Source organism: Empidonax traillii, unplaced genomic scaffold (assembly GCF_003031625.1).
Source record: "Empidonax traillii isolate 1590-97213 ecotype Southwest subspecies unplaced genomic scaffold, ASM303162v1 scaffold68:size1967880, whole genome shotgun sequence".
Lineage (NCBI taxonomy): Eukaryota > Metazoa > Chordata > Aves > Passeriformes > Tyrannidae > Empidonax > Empidonax traillii.
Window position 1 is genome coordinate 46,215 of NW_020955261.1, and position 14,168 is coordinate 60,382.

The window sequence follows — 14,168 nt, forward strand, 5'->3', positions numbered from 1 at the left end:
TTTGGTGAAGGTATGAAAAGAAATATTAGATGCCATCCACATGACCTCTAGTGAGCTCTTGAAATGAGATATTTGCAAGATAGGCATGGGAAGAATGGAGTGGCTCAGAGAAGAGGAATGCAAGTTGGGTTCAAAATTCCTTTGCAAATGGTATCCAGCACAGTTTTCAGTACTTCACTTTTGCAGGGAATTACTGTGTAGTCCTGATGCTCACCTGTCTAAAAACATCAGTAGTTTGTTAATGATATGGATGTTTGTGACAGAGTTGAGAGCATCTGCCAGTGTGCTGGTTTGAAAGTAAACCACCAGGAGAAATGAACCCAACTCGAGAGATTACAAGTCAGAGTTACAATTTACTAAAAAGATTACAATGAAGGGCTGAGTTCAGGGTTGGTTCTGCACTACACCCTATGTAAGCTGCTAACATGAGCCCTGCAGCTGAAACATCGGAATAATTCCTTTACTTTTCCATTCTGCAGAAAAAAAGATGTAAGGCTGCAATTGATGATGTCAAGCTCTTTTGATGAAAGTCAAGTTATATTGGGCTATATAAAAAGCAATATCACCTGCAGGCATGTGACACATGTAGTAAAGTTTCTGCTCTGTTCAGCATTGGTAAACCCTCTGCATTATTCTGCCCAAACCAGGTAAATACAATGTAGAAGAAAGAAATAAGAATACTCAGAGTCTGGAGTGTGTGATTTCCAAAGGAGGAACAAAGAGATGAGATAATGTAGCCTAACCTATAAAAATTAGTATATTGATATAAATGTTAATACCTACTTCTATACTCTTTTTTTCCTTTAAGACTTTTTTTTAATGCTTAGCTGGTGAGTATCTCATTTCAAGAGCTTACAGAGCTGATGTAGATGACATAAATTGTTTCTTTTATACTTCAACCAAAATTTGGTAAGGTCATGAGATTCAGGTCCCTCCTCTGAAACGGACTCCTTCACATCACTGAACTCCTCATCTTTAAAGAGGAAACATTATTCAGAAGAGTGTGTAAAGTGTATGACTTCCAGAGGAGAAGTAAAGAGTATAGATAGTTTATTCCAGCCTATACAAATACAGCTGAGAACTCGTATGTTAATATTGCAGTGTTAATATTGCAGTGTTAATATTGCAGTGTTAATATTGCAGTGTTAATATTTAGACGAGACTGGACGTGGCACTTGGTGCCATGGTCTAGTAACTGTGGTGGTAGTGGATCAAGGGTTGGACTTGATGATCTCAGAGGTCCTTTCCAATCCATCTGATTCTATGACTTTGGGAACAAAATAGAAAATATTTTTATTATGATCAATAGATCTATTTGTCTTATATTTGAATTTTATTTGACCTTCATGACTTAAGCTACTGCTTTTTGGGGCCAATGTGCAGTCACTTTGCAAAAAGTGCTAAGCCATGTGTAAATAAAATAGTGATTGAAAGCAAGTGAAGCAAGTGTAAGCCTTATTGTTGAGACATCTTCAAGCGTTAAAACAGTTGTGAAGATTAATTTCTTTTATTTCAGTGGAAACTCAAATATAGAGATTGAGCATATTAGATTTACACACTAGTTTTCTACTTTCATGTTACTACATGTAAAGAAACTTCTTAGTAGAGCAAACAGTTTTCTCTTGAAATGATGAAAAAAAGCAAACACTAAAAATTCCCTTATGTTCAGTCTTTGTTTAATGTTGGTGACATTGCAATATGCCATAACTATTTTTCATACTAAAAGAAGAGAAAATTGTTGCTACACTGGTTTTGCAACTGAAATTGAAAATACGCTTTGTTCTGGCCTATTTATTTTTAATTCTTTCTCTTCTGTTCTTTTTGCCTCTAGCAAAGTACCACTTCGCCCTAGCAAACTATTACAAGAAGCAATATCCATACTGCTTGTTTGCCCTGTTCCATCAAGGCACAAGTCTGCATCAAAGCCATCACTAGTGACTTTTCTATTGCACTCAAATGGCTTACCGAATTGCTCTGTTGATAAATCTTCTGCACTGGTGTCTTGTTTACCAACTGTTTTTTCCTTATTATGGAGGAACTTAGCCCTTTGTTTGTTGTGCTCTTTTCACATCTTCAGAGGCTGAAGTGTCCCTTGTATCAGGTGCTGGAGTATATCCTAAGAAGGGCAATGAAGCTGGCAAAGGATATTTGGAGCACAAGTCTTACCAGGAACAGCTGAGGGAGCTGGGGTTATTTAGCCATGGAAAAAACAGGGAGGGTCAGGGGAGACTTTGTTGCTCTCTACAGCTACCTGAAATAAGATTGTAGGCATCTGGGGATTGGTCTTTTCTTCCAAGTAACGAGCAGTAGGACAAGAGGAAATGGCCTCCAATTGCACCAGGGGAGGTTTAGATTTTATATTAGGAAAAATTTATTCATGGGAAGGGTTATCAGGGTGCTGAGGGAAGTGGTGGAATCACCATCCCTGGAAGTATTCAAAAAATATGTAGATGTGGCACTCGATGACATTGTTTAGTGGTGGGCTTGGCAGTGTTGGACTTCAGAATGTTAGAGGTCTTTTCCCAGTGAAACAGTTCTGTGCTTTTATGTGTATGGTGGTATAACCTCAGTCAGGAACAATGTACCACGTAGCTGCCCGCTCACTCCCCCCTCACCCACCCCCTGCCAGTGGGATGGGGAGGAGAATCAGAAAAAGGTACAGCAATCTGCTATACCTCTTAGGCCCACACAAATCTATGGGTACGTATGGGTCTAATTTTAGACTGATTGTTGAACCATCATGATTGTAGCACCTTTTCCTCTCCCTTCTTCCTTCCAACCAGCTCATCCTTCCAATATGCTCAGTATTCACAGTCATATTTAAATTTTGTGTTGAAAGTTACTGTATATCTGGGGCAGTTCTGAGGAGAAAAAAGGCCACTGTTGCCAAGGAATGTAGAATGCAAGCAGACTGGAATAGTGTATCAGTGTGGTCATAATATGTATGACTGTATCTTGATCTGACTTTGCCCCTACTTTTTTGTAGCTCAGCTGTTTAGATTTCCCCTAAGAGTTAGGTTTGAAGTGATATGAAAGATGTAGAGATCTCAAAAGGTATGGAAGCATCAGAAAGTTCAAATGTTCATATATATTCCTGGTCATGCCAAATTTGATCTTTTCTTGTGGCTCTGATCACTTTATTTCACAGAGGAGGTGCCTTAGAGGCATCAGAGTGAATCTAAGGCCCAGTTTTTAAGTTTTTTTTAGTCTAAAGGTGAGCTCTGTGTTGTGCAGATGAGTCAGAGTGCATACAAATACTTGAGTCCGGGGCATAGTAAGCTGAATTTTGTCCATGTTAATGCAACAAAGGATTTGCCATCCTATGTGAAACAAGATAAGAATAGTGCCTTTATACACAGTATTGCAACCTTTGCTGGCAGCTCAAGTAGTAGTTTTGAAGTACAGACAATCCTCCTTCAGTGCATCTCTTATTTGTTTGTTTTAAAAAAAACATCTTCTGTGTTGTCATTCGAAACAGATGTGGGATTCCAGGGAATAATACAGATGGCTGTGAGGTAAAGGGGTAGGTATTGCAAGGATATTGATTTCAGATGTGTGGTTCTTGTACCATGAAAGTGGTAGTTCTAAGTGGATTAGGCACCTGGAGAGTGCAGCTGTAACTGTTTAGGAAGGTGTGTCATATGCAGACAGTGTCTGTCTAGAGGAAACTATCATGGGAATCCTAAAAGGCAGTCCACTGTGTTACTCACTTGTGCCCCACAGCATGGGGCAGCAGAGAAGGAAGAAATTTGGACTCAGTAGCAATGATGTGCTTTCTGGGACAACTGAGAGGTTTGGTGTAGCAAATTCAAATTTATGCCTAAGCCATATTTGTATTGCACTGAAATCATAAAGCTTCACTTTCCTTTTTTGCTTGACTCTTATGGGTATCTATTACAGAAAACATCAGTTTCTGAAACTATTCCACTGAATTTTGCGGTGGTATTGGTTAATAAACTTGGTTTTGAGGAGGACAAGCCTAGACAGCTCAGGTTTATTTATCCGTTTTGGACTACAAAAAAGGGAATTTAAAGATTGTCTTCAAGTTTATATTTTGTTGTGCTTTTCACCATGACCCCCAGAGTTCTTCCAGAGTGAACAAATGAAATGGCAAACAGATTGCAAAGTAGTGAAGACTTACCTTATCTTTGTTTTAGCAGTCTTTTGTGTTTATCTTAGTAAAGAAGATTTATCTGTGCGTACAAACCGTATCATATGTTTATTTCTTCCAGGAATGAAGACTTATCTACCTCTTAAAATATATTTGTCCAGAAAGAGTCTTCTGAATGTAGTAAATAAGCAAAAATGAGATACAGCTCACTACTGACTGTCTTTTCAACAATTAGTTTTTCTAAGACACTGTCATGTGCTATTGCTCTTTTAAAATGGTTCCTATCTCCCGTCCTCCTGCTTTCCCATTTGTTTGGGTGGGCATCTGTAGAGGAAATGTCCTCAGTCCCTCCTATGATGAGGATAGCAGCAACTGTCTCAGGTTTTCATCAGCAACCTCAAAGCATACTGGAATCATTTTGGATATTACAGAAAAAATTTGGTTTACATATGATAAACACTTATCTTGCTGTTGTAGAGCTGTTGTTGTTGTAGAGTTACAGGTCATAATGGAGTTCTGCAAAGTTTTTTTTTCTAAGAGAAACTTAGAGCCATGACTTCTTTTTAGTAGTGCCTACCGTGCCTGAACTGTAATACATGCAGAATCTGAATATATAATAACAACTGGTCTCTACTCCAGTGACATTGGGACAATTTAAATTTTTTTTTTATTTAATCAAGAGCTACATTTCATAACTTTTTCTTAAAAGTGTAAAGATGTTCAGAGATTTCAAGGTTGCCTTTTCTGATGTAATTTGAATCATCCAAGAAATAATGGTAAAACTTTGAGAAGTAGGCTTGAATTCTCTTGTTTTATTTTTACAATTCATCATAATTCCTATAAAAATTTTTCATCTTTACCATTCTTTTAGAAGCATCAGTGCTTTGGACATTTCTATTTCTTCCAGGTACTGAAAAATGTTACTTATAAAAAAATATGTAGGAATCTGATGCATTTGAGGACTCTTTTTGTCAGGCTTGTCAGTGAGCTCAAAAGTTAGTGGAAGGAGTTACCGATCGCTATTTTTTTTTTAACCTCTTTAGGGAGCTAGATTATAAGAATTTTAAAATAAATGATAAAGGTGTTTATATTAGATATGCACAAAAATGTTTATTTATTTTTTGTATAACCTGGTGAAATCCAGAAGAAAGAGGACCCTGATAAATGTGTAAAGAAATAAGGAATAATTGAGGATAACTTATGTTAAAGAAGGGGAGGTTGCAAAAAGGAGTCTTCTCTTCCAAAACTACTTGTTTAAATCAAATTCACTTCAATTCTGAACTGGATATAAGGCATGCTTTTTTAAGAATCAAGATAGTCTCATAAAATGTCCTGTTCTCCTAGATCTGTGTCATTCACAGTGTCTTGTCTCTTGGCTGTTTTCCAGTATGAAAGTTGAATATTGTTTTGCTTTCTTGTTGTCTTAGGTTAATTTTCAGGAACAGAGTGTTAAGTATCTGTAGCACAGTGCTTTTAACTTAAGTTTATCAAACTGTGCTATTTTCTTTGGCAGTGAAAGAATTTTTATTTTACTGGGAAGACAAATAGACTTTGAAGTTCCTTCTGAACCCATCTAGCCCTGGTATATGAGGCTCATCATAGACAAGGGAGAATTGATTTAGTTGTGGCTTCTTGGTGAAATAATTGCAGCAAAAAACCCCTATCAGGATCCTAAAAGAGGGGTAAACTGGGTGGTTGAGTAGGGGGGATATGACATTATCTGAATAGTACTATCATAAATGTGCAAATTCATAGATACAAAGGAAAAAAAACCCCCAGAAACAGCATCAATTAAAATCAGTGCCAGACACATATTCCATAGGGAAGCAGTAAAGCTTAGAAAGTAATCAGAGGACAGGTTGGTTAAAGGTAGGGTCCTCTGCTTTATTAGTTAAATGCAATTTTGAGGTTTTGGGGAATATCTAGTTCTTACAGAGAGCATGCCTCTATTTATTGTGTTATCGATAGCAGTGCCATCCTGACTGAAATGTTTTGAGCGTTTCTGTTTTAGCAATGTGGTCATTTGCTCCAACTTGGAATTCAAGCCCCCAGGCTTCCCCTGCCCCTTCTCAAAATTGCTCTAGATCTTTCTTAAATAGGAATGGGTTTCCTTTCTGTTTTTAATACTGTATTTCTATCCTTTAATGGTCTACACAAGAATACTTTGTTTTTTTTAAGCATAGGCAGAAATAGCAAAGCTCAAAAGCCTAAAGTTTAATCAAGTTGCCTTTGCCTTTTGTTAACCTTATAGTTGTCTAATTTATGACTGGATATACTGTCAAGCTGAACACCTCATAATGGCCAAGCCATTAGTTCAGTTTATTGTTCTGTGTCCTGTTACAGCACAGAAACATTTAGGAACTTGAAAATGATCAGTGTTCAAAACAGCAGCGTAATTAACTCCAGTAGAGCACTAGGAACATCATTATTCGTTATTAAAAGGCTATGAAAAGTTACTGAACATAAACCTTGATTAAAACTAAAACATTGTTTCTGGCTGGAACTTACAAATGAAGGAATGCAAGTTAAGGCTGTGTCAGATGGTTTTGGGGCGGAAGAGAAAAGTGACTGGGGTTAAGCTTCATAGAGTGAGCGATGCGACGGGTACAGAATTCTGCCTGCTGGGGCGAGAGGGTTCAGAAGAGTCTTTTTTTGTAGTTGCCTTGCTGTAATGCTGGATTTCTGTTGGCTATCAAGTTTGTTTCTGGATGGGAGGAAAAATGTCAATTTTAGGGTGACTTTCAAGTGGTTTAGAGAAATCTTTTTAGAAAAACACTGAAATTATTGAACACTGTAATACTGCTTTTGCAGAGTAGTCAAATCGAGTAAAGTCTGTGAAGAATATCTTCTGTTAACCAGCCTGGTCAAAGTTTGGGGTCTCTGTCGGTGGTTAACTATGTAGTAAGTAACTGATGAAAATTCTGGCATAAACTTCTCATTTAAAGAAAAAACAAGTAACTTTGAAGAAAGTGAAAAAAAAAAATCTCGTCTGCATCTGAAGTTGTTGATGATTAAGGATTTTGTAATGCTTGGAGTAATTGCTTTAATTAGCTATTAAACAGATTTCAGGGTCAGTGTGAGAACAAGTTTCTCTCTTTCATTTGATTTAGTAGGAGCAGTTAATGATTATTTTTTTATTATCTTTACTCTCTTCTTTAGAATTATTTACTTAGCACATAGAAGGCAACAGATACTTGCTATTATAAAATCAATTTCATGCCTGACTAAACTATCTCTTCCACCTTTGTCATTACTCTTGGTGCTTCGGGTGTTATCTTAGGCTTATTTGTGTTTATACAACTAGATTGCAATGGGCCTTTGCAATAATTATTTGGGGATTTTGGACCCTGCAGCAACAAACAAAAAAATGTGAAAAATAGCAGATGTTCAAGTATGCCTGCACATGATTGTCATATTCCTTCCTTATAGAAAATGACTACTTAATTTTGGATAGTGTATAAAGCAGATAGATGCTAAATAGTTTCAGCTATTCTTTTCCTTTAAATAGAGGAAAACCAACTCAATATAGAAAGGAAGAATGTTTTTATACAAACTCTATTTAGTCAAGTGAGTGTTGTAAGTGAAAGTCTGAAAGCAAGATTTGACAATTAAAATACTGACACTTAATCATATTCCGTGCATTTCTAATCTATATCTTCTGTGTTAGCATTTTTTCATTTTGAGCTGATTAATCCAGTAATCAAATAGATTACAGATCAGCTTTTGATTTCAGAAATGACTTCTCAAAGAGTATGTACAAAGTTGGCTGTCAGAATAAAACAATGTTTCCTTATCAGTTTTCTGGGAGGTCTAGCATCTATAAGTCAGTTAAAATACTGTGATATACAAAATGGAAAGAAAAGGAGATACTGCAAAGGCAAAGAACTCCTACCTGATTCCCACAATGATGAGCTCTGTGTGTGTGTGATTTTGATGCTGCATAAACTGAATTAGTTTGTTTCAAGTAACTCAAACAGTATTCAAGTTAATACTCTAACTGACATGGGGTTTAACTGCACTCTTAAAATGTAGGTCACATTGTATGACATAAGACTAGGTTTTTCTTTCCTCCAGGTAACGTCCATCTGTTGGGATTTGGGAATTGTTTTGTTTGTTTTCTTGATGGCCTCAGTGCCTCAGAAACAAGCTTCTTCTACTGGCTTGTGTTTTTGTAAATAACGTTTTTTGGGGGGTAAAGAAAAAGAGTATCTGGAGTGAGTAGAGTTGCACTCAACCTTGTATTCTAGCTGGCCTTAACTTACAGATTGCCTCTGATAAATAACAAAGAAGATACAAATTGGGCCATTGTATCTTTCATAACTGTGAAACAGGAGGTTTTCCTGCTCTGATATTCTGCTTGCCAGTTCTAAGTGTCCTTGCTAAACTATTTTTTCTCCTGTGAAATACTCAGCATTGCCAGTATTTTCCTATTCATTAAAGAAGCATTTGCGCAACCTGAGCACCCATGGGTGCACCTGCCGATGTAGGAGACAAACTGTCCTAGAAAATACTTAAATGAAGATAATTTAATACTTAAATGGACAAGGCGTATTCTGTGGCAGTGTGGAGGGTGCCAAGGCAGTATTCTTGAGATTTCTCACCTGTCCTTCCGTTAAAAAAAAGGTGAGGGGAACAGGTAGAGAGTTACAGTCTACTTGTATGCCACAGTCCTGTGTGCAGTTATAATCACAAGCTAACGCCTTTTCTCTGACATCTCATTTCTTATGCCTTTCAGTGCTTTCACAGGAACTAAGATGCTGAGTCTATCCGAGTGGGATGTCGCATAATTTTTCGCGGCTGTGTTTTTTTGTGTGTGCTGCGCACATCAGCAAAGCTGTTAAAACAGAGCTGAGAAAAGTGCTGCTTCTCAAAAGCTATCAAAATCAAGTTATAACAAGGAGTTGTTAGTTTTGAGCCATACACAGAGCAATTCGAACAATAGAAACCTGAAAATCTGAAAAGTGAAGTTGGAATTGTCTGAATTGATTGTTACAACTGAGAAATGAATAGCTCTTTTAAAATATTGTTTCATACCTATGGCTCTGTCTTGACCAAGTTTTAAAAGTTCTGCAGCTATGAATAAATGAGCATAAATTTTGATTTTGAGTCTACTCTGAGGTTTTTAACTGTCCAAATGTATTAAGCGTAATGACTAAATGACTTACAGATGTCCACAGTGTTAAAAGGAGTCTTTTGGAGGATTAGTAATTTAAAAAACACTTATACTTGCATTGCAAAGGAATGAGTCCGTATGAGAAGATACTCCTCTTGTGACCACATGCATGCTGTGGAGGCTTGCTATAGGAGCAAGGTGCTGCTTCAGGAAATAATTATGACTATTTATTTTTGATATTGGTTTCATTTCATTTTCCTCGCATCTTGGGAGAGAAGATATCTGGTTTTTACTTTTTTTTCTCTTAATAGAGCTATTCATAAGATGATTGGAGTGGTCTCTCTCCCACACAGTTGATCAATACAGGACTTAAACTCATGCCAGCGTCCATATTTGAGGAAGGTTTGGCTTGGCTGAGCCAGTACAGCAGTAAATAGACCACGATATTGTGTTACATGACAATGTAACACATTGTCTTCATGGAATTGAGGTGGGACGCGCTTCTCCAGTGCAGTCAGGTGCAACCAAAGATAATGCAAGTTCTGAAGCAGTGGATATTTGGGGGCTGATGTTTCCCTTTGACTGACTTCCTATGTTTATTCATACACACATAAGTTAGGAGAAAGCAGCAGTGGGAATAGATATAAGTTGCTTAATTTCCTACCACTGACTCCACTTTCGGAATTATACATTAGATGGAAGGAATCTGAAGTTATAAGTAAAGTAACTTGGTATTGAGATTAGAGGGGAAAAAAAAACCTAAAAGAAAAAAAAGAATTTATGAAGTCCAAATAGAGGGTCTTTCTAGTTATTGTAAGTGGACTCTTCTATGTCCTGAATTGAGCCTGCTTCCATCATCATTGTGGGAAGCAACCAAAAAGAGACAGCCATGTAGAGCTTAGACATAGCAGGAACTAAGTGCTAAGAGTTGCCTTCTATGAACTTTGAAGATGCTGGCTGTGCCTAAAGGACGCTGGATTTTGTTACCGTTTAATTCTTGGGCTTGGGATGTCATGTTTGCATTTGGTTCTGGAGCTCAGTTTTTGTGCAATAGGCTGCACTTGACCAGTCAGTTTAGATTTCATGGTTGAAAAGGCTGAGTGGGACTATGTAGCCTGAATCTTTTGAGGTGGAAACCCAACGATGAAGGCAAGTTTAATTTAATCACTCTTGCTATGATAACCTTGCACCATCATAGTTATTCCAGTGAAGGTTTGCCTTGTCTTAGTTTGAGTGCTTAATATAAAACCTATCTTTAAAGATGGTGACACTTCAAAACTGTTGTATACTATTATTTTTTCAATAAATTGGGACTGGAGAGTACTTTTTAAATTAAAATTGTGATTGTGAGGACAAATGAAACCTGCTCTTTTTCATAAGCTCTTCTCTAGGAAGTTGACGTGTGTTCAGCGTGTTTTCTTAGGAGTCCTGCTGTTTGCATGGCTTCTGCTTTCTGTTGTTGCAGATATACTTTTTAAGCAGTCTGTGTCAGAGGGAGAAATCCTGTTTTCTGTACTAGTTGAAATTATTTTAATAGCGAGAAGTAATTAGGTTCCTGGGTTTTGTTTAGTGATTTGTTAGTTGATAGTGAATCAGCCTATTGATTTTTTTTAATTCTTTTTTTTTTTTTTTTTTTAATACAGTGACTTGAATTATAAGATGTAATTTCACCTTAGCTGAGTAATAGCATTCACCACCTGTGTTTCCACACCAGCTGTTCATGAGTAGGACTGAAATAACAAGGCAGCTCTTCATTATCTGGGACAAAGTCTGGAACACAACAAAAGAGACTGGAAAAATCCAGATAATTTTCTTATATAAAATGTCATAGAAAAGCTGCAAAGCGAAATTTCTACTATTAGCTTGTACAGTTATTGAGCTGTGGTTGAGTACCACTCGAAGTTGTTTTTGCAGGAAAAGAAAGCGGCCTCCATTGAGCTCTTTAATGTCCTGGATTGCTGAATATGCAGCCCTCCTTTTCTTGTGTCACTGAGGGAGTAACACTTAGGCGAGAGATGGCTTAGTGCTGGAGACCAGTGGTATCCAAAGTGGCATGTGTGTGCACTCCATTGGGGTGCAGGAATAAAAATTTTTGATACCACTAGTAAAGAAAACAACACAGCAGTTCATCTGATGTCCTGAGTCCTCCTGTGTGGACTCCTCCAGTACTCCTTGGTGTTCTACATCTTGGTGGAACTTGTGAACTAAATGTGAAGATAATTTGATTGGAACAATAATAGTTACTGTTTATTTTGTTCAATGACACGTTAAGTTTAACAGAAGTATTCCCTTCTATCATCCTTTTCTCTGAGATTTAACTGTGTTGGCTGAAGTCAGGAGCGACATATCTTTTGACCTTGTGTGCTAAGATGGTATTGTCAGAATCCTTATTTGAAGAAATGCAATCATTAACACAATAATACATTTTAAAGTATGTAAGGTTACCCATGCTGGGGCTTTGCATGTTTTTCAGTGAGAAGCTTTTTATCACGTGCCAATTAATAATGAAATTTGTTGGTTATTACATATTACCGGTAATAGGCAAACACCCCTTTTCTTCCCCCCCCAAATTTGGAATGCACTCAACTGTTTCAATGCTTGATTTGAACTGTTGTCCAGTATGTCTTGTGTCCTTTTGTATTTGGTAAGATCTCTTTGCTTGTGATCATCCTTTTGTGTTACTTCCTCTTCACTGTGGCTATTTATTCCTGCCTTTTTGTTATCCCCAAAAGTTAAGACATATATAACTTCTATCATGCTGATTTTCTTTTGTGTAGTTCAGTACTTTGTATTCAGTAGGAACTAAGTACCTGACAGTGTTTCTGTAAAAGTTTCAAAAGACTGTTGCTTGTGTGTATTATTAGATAAAAGGAGGACTGAGCACATGATAACTTGCCTTTTAAGATCGTATGTTCCAAAGAGAATCAGGTCACTTAAAACTGATGTCAGGCAAACCAAGTTTTTTTGATTATTTTTTTTTTCTTTCTGAGAAGAGTTTCTGCATAGATGTTCTTTGTAAAATGCTACTTCTTTTCCTTTCACTCTTTTTTTTTTTTTTTTTTTGTTCCTGACTTCTCACACAATTACTGTCCTGCCTTTGCTATTGTCAGGAATAAGTGAAAGCTGGTAGGTCTGTGGGTAGAATTAATGTTGGTTTTATTTTTAAAGGAGGTTGTGATGTAAGCAGCAGTTTATCTCCAAGCACAAGTTAAATTGGTTTTATGACCTCAAAAACACCTTCACGTACAAAAATTACTCCAAATTGAGTGCATTAATTGATGTTGCAAGAGTCTTGGAAGTCCTGTGCTTTTCTTTAGATGGGTTAAGTTGATCTGACTGGTAATGGAGATTATCTAGTCCGAAAGCTTATTGATTTGTTATTCATCATTCCACTTTTTAGGCCATCTAAGTAAATTCCATGTGTAGCTCTTTACCATGTTGTCTATTGCATGCTGTTGTTTAAAAATAGATTATGACCAAATGGTTACAGAGTACAAACAATGTGTGTGTAGTGCACATGAACTAAAGCTAAATACAGAAATAATTGTGAGAATTTTACTAAAATTACTAACTCCTGTATGTGACTAATGCTGTGACAAATACCTGCAATAGTATTATGGGCTCAGTTGAGTAGCTGCTATCTATATGCACAGGTTTTACTGACAGGGACCGTATTGCACTAAAGCATCTCCTGGAGTGTTCTTGACCAGTTTTAACATCATAATCCAGAGAAAGGCAACAGAACTGGTGAAGGAACTAGAGAGTAAATCATATGAGGAGCAGCTGAGGGAGTTGGGGGTGTTTAATCTAAAGAAAAGGAGGCTCAGGGGTGACCTTATCGCTCCCTATGTCTACCTGAAAGGAGGTTGTAGCCAGGTGAGGAGTCAGCCTCTTCTCCCAGACAACTAGTAACAGGAGAAGAAGAAATGGCCTTCAGCTGTGCCAGGGAAGGTTCAGGTTGTACATCAGGAGGAATTTCTTCTCTGAAAGTATGGTTAAGCATTGGAATGAGCTGCTTAGGGAGGTGGTGGAGTCACTGTCCCTGGAAGCATTCAAGAAATGACAGAACGTGGTAATTGGTGCTACAGTTTAGTTGATGAGGTGGTGTTCAGTCAGAGGTTGGACTCAATGATGTTGGAGGTTTTTTCCAACCTCAATGATTCCATGATTCTGTCTTTCTATAATGATGTGGTCTGCTCTAATGATGAACAGTATGAATCATGAAGTGTAGTGAGTTAAAGGAGGCAATACAGGAATGTCCTCAAACTAATTTTTGTATATTGAAAACTCATTTTTGAAGCTGAAACTACAAAGCTGAGAAGGACACAGAGAACTGCATCTGTTACTTGTGTTGCACTGCAGAAAGCTCAGTTGCGTATTTTTGTCATGAGTTTCTTATTCTGATAAACAGACTCTCTTTCCCTCAAAGTTATTTCCATGTCTTTTTGTGGAGAACTTGATATATATGAATAATAGATTATCTTTAACACTGAATATATTTAACTCAGAGTTGATTTTTTTAAAGGAGGTGGTCATGTGTGTCAGCACAATTTTCAAACAATTTACATTATTTAATTTGCGAAGTACTTGGCATGAAACTGATGCTGGAAGACAACCTTTTCTAAACTGTTACCTAAATCACAATAACAGAACACACTCATTGCACTGACCCATTTTTCAGGGGCTTGCTGAAAATTCCTGTATTACCTCTGGCTTGTTGTGTGCAGGGATTGTTCTTTCTTCATGCTTGACCGCTATCCCTTGTGTCAGCCTATACACATACATGCTTACTCTGTGCGTGGACACATTAGTGTGCACCCACCCACTTACACACTTGCCTCTCCTTGAAATGTGAATAGCCTGTAAACTTGGTGTGTGCCAGCTAGCTAGCGGTCTCGTGAAGCTCTCTTGCTGCTTTTTTCCTTCAAAGACTTTGAACAGGCC

General features: G+C 37.4%; 1 protein-coding gene across 1 annotated transcript in view; it reads left to right on the forward strand.

Moving 5' to 3' along the window:
- The window catches only part of HS6ST3 (heparan sulfate 6-O-sulfotransferase 3), a 291,229-nt gene that overhangs the window by 42,698 nt on the left and 234,363 nt on the right, over positions 1 to 14,168 (forward strand). The window lies entirely within an intron of this gene.